Source organism: Helianthus annuus, chromosome 13 (assembly GCF_002127325.2).
Source record: "Helianthus annuus cultivar XRQ/B chromosome 13, HanXRQr2.0-SUNRISE, whole genome shotgun sequence".
NCBI classification, from domain to species: domain Eukaryota; kingdom Viridiplantae; phylum Streptophyta; class Magnoliopsida; order Asterales; family Asteraceae; genus Helianthus; species Helianthus annuus.
Window position 1 is genome coordinate 67,869,086 of NC_035445.2, and position 7,334 is coordinate 67,876,419.

The window sequence follows — 7,334 nt, forward strand, 5'->3', positions numbered from 1 at the left end:
TAAGTCTTAATTCGATTACGCGGTCATTCGCTTTGGTATTATTCGGACTTACCTAGGAATGACTTAACTCTGAGGAGGTAACATAGTCTAAATTTCGAGGACGAAATTTCTGCAACAGGGGGAGAATATGACAACCGGTGATTTACGGCTCTTAATTACGTGATTAACAGGTGATTAACGCGATAATATATAGTGTTTAAGACATGGATTAACTTAATTAGGCCTTTGGAGTGCCTAGAAACGTCTATCCGACCTTACAGTGCGCGAACGGTGGTTTACGGAGAAACATGTAAACGTAAAACGACAACGAAATGAAACCGAACAAAACACTGACAATGCCGACTAATATTAAATTTTTATGATATATTCTTGATTCGTAATTAAATTTTTATATCCGTAGTTGAAACCGAATCGGAAAACATATTAAAACGAACAAACGACGTGTTTTACGCACTTGTTATGCAAACGACGTTCAGACGCGATGACAACGACTACCGACACTATTTTAATTATTTTGAATCTAAAACTTTATGTAAAGGAACATAAAGTACTCATTGGTCATGCTTAACGTATTTTGTAATGATTGAAATGCTACTTTTGTTTAAAAAAAAGGAGTTCACGTATGTTGAAAATTGTCGGTCCCCATGAAGTCTTCTAGCCCACGTGTTTTGAAATTTGGATGACGAGTTAAGCGTTGTAGAGAAGGTTTTTTTTTTCTTAAATAACGGGTTTGTTTCATTTGCATCAAAACATGAAATTTTGAACTTTGAAAGTTCTTGTGAAAACGTCGACCCTTAGAAAAGAAATTTAGTAAAAGAACTTAGTGATTGTTTAAAAATAATTTTAACAAAGGATTTATTGATGTTGGAAAGAGTATTTGGTAAACGGTCATATAACATCTATGAGGTCTTATAAGTAATTGAGAAAGGTTAGTTTGATTTCGATTAAGAGTGGAAGTCTCTAGTATGATGATATAATGTGAACGTGTTTCAGTTAATAAATCAGATGTGAAGTTCATGGGCAAGAGATTCATTAGACCGATTAAATTGATAGGTAGCATTTCGTAAGGTTTGGAAATTCGTGTAGTAAAACGGTAAAGACATGATTAAGAATCTCGTGTATATGATTTGAGTGAAAATGGATGGTAGAATAAGAAGTACGTTTGATAAACAATGTATTTTGAAATCGGTATAAGTAGGTATTTTGAATAATGATAAATGATTTAGGTATAAAACATGATCGGGTTTGCATAATAAAATATTTTGAAAGAGAAGTTTTGGGTAACGGTCACCTAAGTAAGGGAATCACCCCTAACTCGTTGGTGAAGTCGTTTTAAGGGAAGAGGGGTGGAGTCAATCGTCAAGGTAAGGAAGTCACTCCAATCTCGATGATACATCTCCACTAGTTGTTACAAGGAATATGAATTTAAATTATATGAAAATCATGCGTATATAAGTGTATCGAAAAGGTTCGATATGTTGTGCGTGTGAAAAGAGAAATCAAAGGTAAACTCGAGGTTTAAAGATTGCATCATATAAAATGAACAATAGAAACACATGCTTGACCAAAGTTTGGAGTGTTCCAAAACGGAACTTTGACTAACCAAAGTGGTCGAAAAGTCTTTTGAATTTGAGGAGCATGCTTTGGCCTAATAGGTAAAATACTCTCGCCGACAAGTCGGTTAACGGTATTTACCCTTCCGGTTACTACATGTCCCAAATCAATCGAAATTTCGAGACTTGGCGGGATTTATGAAAAAAATGCCAAGGAGTGGAACTAGTCGACAAGGTGCGGGTTTCACCCCTAACTTGACGATTTCGTATCCTAAGTGTGGTTGGTACTCGTCGGGTCAAAATTTAATTTCGACGTGTTGACGAGGGTCCACTAGAACTTGAAATTTGAGATTTACCATTAAGATGTGGATTTCACTCCTAGCTTAATCGCGATATCTCGTGTATAAAAAAAAAAGAATAGCTAGATTGAGAGTCGTTCACCAAATTGTGGGTTTCACGCCTATTTTGGTGAATTCGTCTCATTTGTACAATATGAGTGTTGTCGGATTTAGAATAATCGAGTAAAATGCATGAGGGAAGTGCATGTCGAAGGAGATACACAAACAAGTATAAACACATAAGAAAGCATATCAAGGATGATACTTAAATAATGAAATAAAACAAGTATTAACACATAGAGAAATATGCCAAGAATAACACATAAAGAATCGAACAACGAAACAAGTGTTAACACATAATATAACAAGCATTAATGCATAAGAATAACATGTCGAATATTACACATGAGTAACATACATGTTTAAAAGAGCATAAATAAGTAACAAATAAAGTATCATGTAGTAGTCCAAGCAAAGCATACGAATAAGGTTCTAAAACAATAGACTAGGCTAAAGCATTCCTACTTTTCCTAATTCCCTATAGTTATGGCTCTGATACCAATCTGTCACACCCCAACCAATGGCGGAAACATCGGGATGAGACGAAGTGTGAAGATTGCTCGAGACATCATAACGCTATTTGTGACAATAATTTAATAATCCAAATTTCATTTCCAAAATAAATGTCAAAACATTACAAGAAAAGCAAATAACAACATTGTTCAACATAACATAAACAAAATTGATACAACACTTTAAACCTAAACGTCTAAGTGAGTATTTAGGCATCTTTGCTATCCGTTTTCATTTCATCATCATCAACCTGTAACATGTTTAAAAATACAATTCAATGCAAAAGCAAAGGCGAGTATACAAGTTTGGTACGTACATAGCATAAGTTAAAAAGTGTGATCAATTCCTCATGGCAAGCATATGATTCAAGATAAACCTTAAATATGGCATGTGTCTAACATATCAAACCAAGAAAACGCAATATGCTCAAGACATAACCTCAAGTTTACGGGCGGGTCGTTAATCCTATAGCGCTACATATGTCAAGGTTTGGCTCGTACGAAGTTAATGATAAGTTCAACACATAAGAATAACCCAAGTTTAAAGTATCAAGTCATCACGTATACAAGCATGTTATAGGAACGTTCATGTGTTTAACAAAGTGTTCATGTGTAAGTTAATAGGTAAACATGTTACACCCCAAAAGTGGTAAAAGTAAAAAGGGGGAAATACGAGTATACTCACGGTTTACAAGTGGTGACTTGAAATTCCGAGAGCAAGTTTGTAGATGAATTAGTTCGGAGCACCTTGTCCTTCTACACAAGGAAACGTAGGTGTGTGAGTTTGGCGTATAACGGAAGATTATAGATTCGGAGTTTTTAATATATAGAAAGTAACATAGGTGAAAATAATCATCTTGTACGCATAACTCTTGTTCTTGACACTATTGAAACTCAAAAGAGTTGGTATGATTTCATGGATTCTAAGATCCATTAGAGTCGTAACAAGGGCATGGTCATAGATGATGTAACGTCCACTTAACAAATAACTATTAAGTCATCATCAAGTCTTAGTTACTTAGATGTATACATATAGAATAACTTAGATATTATATAGTTTACAAGTCTTATGATTCAAGCATGAGGTAGGAGATTAATGTCTCCATTTAGGTACCTCTTTGTGTCATAGAATACATACATGAGGTAGGAAGAACAAGCTTCCATTTAGGCACCTCTATTGTTCACCACTACACTTGTTGTTATAAGCAACAAGGAGGGTCATGAACATACAAGTATCAAGGTATTAACAACAACTAATCTATAGCAAAACATCAAGTAATGAGTGGATTCTTATGAAGGATAGCCCAAGCTAATCCAACCATCACACATTCAACAAGTTTCACACTTGAACATTACTTGTGGGTAAAACCCTAATTAAAAACAGAAAGTTTATGAGGTTTTAACCTCTGATTTAGATGTCTCAACCTTGTTTTTAAGCTTAACCAACCATGGGATAAGTTGTAAGCATTAGGACATAGGTATGAGATGTGTTGGACACAAGTTGCATAGATTTAAACAAGTTTTTGATGAACATAAAAACAAACAGAAAGTTTATGGACTATTTCGGGGCATTTCCAGGTCTGATTTCTCCAAGGAGAAGTCTAGGAATCGAACCCCATGATTATACAAGCAAGTAGGAAAAAGAATCGAGTGAATCGGATAAGAATTGAGTGAGTTATGCTCATTTTCGTGAAGGGGTGTCAATCTACTCGAACCTTTGCTTTCAGCTACGGTTTGGAGGATGTTTTGAGAGTTTTTAGTGTTGCAAAAGTGGTAGGGAGGCTGGTTATAAGTGGTATTTATAGGGGGAAGGATTAGGGTTTCAATGGGTTGGGCTTTGGAAGTGTTTAGAAGGGGTTACACCTTGAAACTAGCCCACAAAACCCAACTATATGGGGCTGAATTTTGCTGAATTGGGCTGCCATATTTCTTTATTTTTTTTATTTTTTTAAAACATTATAATGAGTAATTTTGTTAATTAAGTTGTGTAATAATATGCAACAATGTTTCCCCTAACTTGTAACAAGGTGAAATATGAAATAAAACATTATTTAACTAGGTAAAAAGTGTAATGTACAAGTTTTATTTACGAAGCAAGTTCCGTATTTTACAACGATTACGATGAAAGAATGGTTATAAGAACACAAGATTTCCAAAGATAGAATTTCACGTAAGGTTTCTAAATGTAGGATGTTTGAAAACGCAGGGCGTTACAGTGAGCGACGGTTCAAGCGGAGAGAGAGAGAGAGGGACCGAGGTGGTGGTGAGCGGCGACAACATTCAACACGGGTCGGGCCTGCTCCGATGTAGATGATGTCGCTGATGATGTTGACGACAATCGCCATCCAGCGACGACTCCGGCTGCTGAAATCCAAGTCAGTTCGGTAAGCACATCTCCACTCGTCTCTACTCCAGATCATTGGATCTGTTAGTTTTCTTTAAATTTTCCTTTCTTTTGTTTTCCGATAACGACAAACGAAGGTGACGAAGATGATGACCGATAGTGATGATGGTGTGAACATCAGTTGATGATGATGTTCGAGTTTTCAAGTTTGGTTGGAATCAAGTTCGGGTTCAGGCACAGTCAACTGACTCAACAGGTTCGGGTTTGCTCCGGTTTGAGGTGTAAGAACACAAGTGAGTTTTGGCTTCGGTTCAAAGTGGATTATGATTCGGTTCGCGTTTTATTTCAGATTCGGTTCAAGTCAGCTATCGGCCAACCTTAACTTCTGTTCAAGACTCGGTCACACCGAGTCGACTCGGTCAAACTCGAGTCAACTCGGGTAAACTCAGTCGGTTCCGGGTCAAAGCAGTCAAAGTCAGTCAGGCTACGGGTCAACAGGTCAACGGCTTGGTCAAAGTCAGATTCGGGTTCTGTCAACATTCAGTCAACGCCCGGTCAACTCACAAGACCCGGTAAAGTGATAAGAGTAGCGGGTTATTCTTCTTAAAAGTATATAGATTTTTTTTAGACTACGCGAAACCGAGCTCGACCCGTTTCAACTAGATATTAGTTACGTTTTTTTTATAAAGTTGATAAAATCTATATTTAGTTGATTATATTGATTGAACTGTTGTTGAATTTTTGACAAATAACGACAACTTTTATTGTCGGGTTACTCGAAAAACAGGGGAAACTCTGCCCGATTTTTGTTAAAAACCCGGTTTACTAAACATATAGTGTTATAATAAAAAAAAACTACATTTGTTGAAAAATCCAAGCTTTTATCATAAAGTAAATATATAAATATACTTATTTTGGTGACGCTTTACGGATTACAAAAAAAAAACGACGTTATAATATTCCAACAAACTTAACTTATTACTTAACGAAACCCGAAGATTTCTATAGAACCAAAATAATTAGTTACATTATTTCAACGATTAGAAACCTCGAAACTCGATATTTATATAGAATAAACATGAGTATTTATGTTCTATTCAAAACGCCAATAATCGAAATACGTGAATATTTTCATAAAATAAATATGAAATTTCTATTTTTTTTTAGTGTCGAGATTTCTAAACACATTTAAAAAGTAAATATAATGTTCTATGTTCGTTTCAACGTTGTTATACGTATAATTTTTATATGATAAATATATTTCCTTATAGTTATTTCGAACGACTATTATTCGACGATTATTTAACAAACTATAATTAGTTATATTTATTATAACCGTTGTTAGTTCGAATAATCTTATAAAATGAATATATTTGTTTATATTCGTTCAAACGTCAAGTTTTCGAATATATACATGTATACATATTTATCTACTTCCATCCTATGAAAACTACAACGGTGTATTACCGTATCATTATCGATCTACGCCTTCTATTCGCGACGACTAACACGCATTCGTATACACACACATATATAAATATATATGATTATATACATAATTGTATATATTTTCTAAAACACTCGAAAACTAAGTTGTTTTTGAGAATTAGTTTTATCCCGATTATCAATGGGATCAAATAATCATAGTTCGGTTATTTCAAAACAAAGTATTAACACCTTCGTAGAGTCGTCTTATTAGCGACTCGGTAGAGCTCGGACACGTAGTTTAATTACGTCGTTAAACTAGAAAACTGATACGTTATTCCTTGTTAGGAATACTATAGATGCACACTAGCTAATTCACGTTCTTGGAACGACACTACGGAATCACGTTAAGCTAGCTTTGCACAGGAATTTCAAGGTGAGTTCATAACCCCCACTTTTTACTGTTTTACATTTTTATAAATGTTTTCGGGGGTGGGAAGACATGCAAGTTTTGCAAAAATAAACAACTTTTCGATGAACGAAAACTCATATTTATAAACCGTGTTGCGAATGAATTTCAAGGGACTTAAATGGTTTACGAATGAGTTCGATCAAACATACCGGTTTTACAAATTTGATTTGCATATTACGAAACGTGCATGATTTTCTAATGGGTACGGGCGACACAGTCGAGGTGATTCGACACAGTCGAGGGGATTCGACACAGTCGAGGTTATTCGACACAGTCGAGGTTATTCGACACAGTCGAGGTGATTCACACAGTCGAGGTGATTTGACACAGTCGAGGTGATTTGACACAGTCGAGGTTATTCGACACAGTGGAGGTGATTCGACACAGTCGAGGTGACTCGACACACACAGGTTGAGTACTTCCTATGTCGCCGCATACGTTAATGTCCTCGCGAAACATTAACGATCAACCTGTTCATAGACGCTTTACATACCCATTTACAACACTAAAACTTTCATATGTTCATAAGATTCATTTGATGGAAACTCAGAAATACATGTGGATTTATAAACTTTGGTAACGTTTTTCAAATTATGCCTAAGTAAGAGGACGCGCTGATCCTGCTTACAA

The 7,334-nt window shown here is 35.5% G+C and overlaps 1 long non-coding RNA gene across 2 annotated transcripts; it reads left to right on the forward strand.

The window, feature by feature from the left end:
* Positions 1-4,684: 4,684 nt before the first annotated feature.
* LOC110902761 lies at positions 4,685-6,639 on the forward strand. 2 transcript variants are annotated; one of them, XR_004877167.1, is made up of 3 exons: positions 4,685-4,847; positions 4,945-5,379; positions 6,581-6,639. It is a non-coding gene; the product is annotated as an uncharacterized LOC110902761 (long non-coding RNA). The 2 variants fall into 2 exon arrangements; XR_002571400.2 differs by lacking the exon at positions 6,581-6,639 and having other exon boundaries at positions 4,945-5,523.
* The last annotated feature ends 695 nt before the right edge of the window (positions 6,640-7,334 follow it).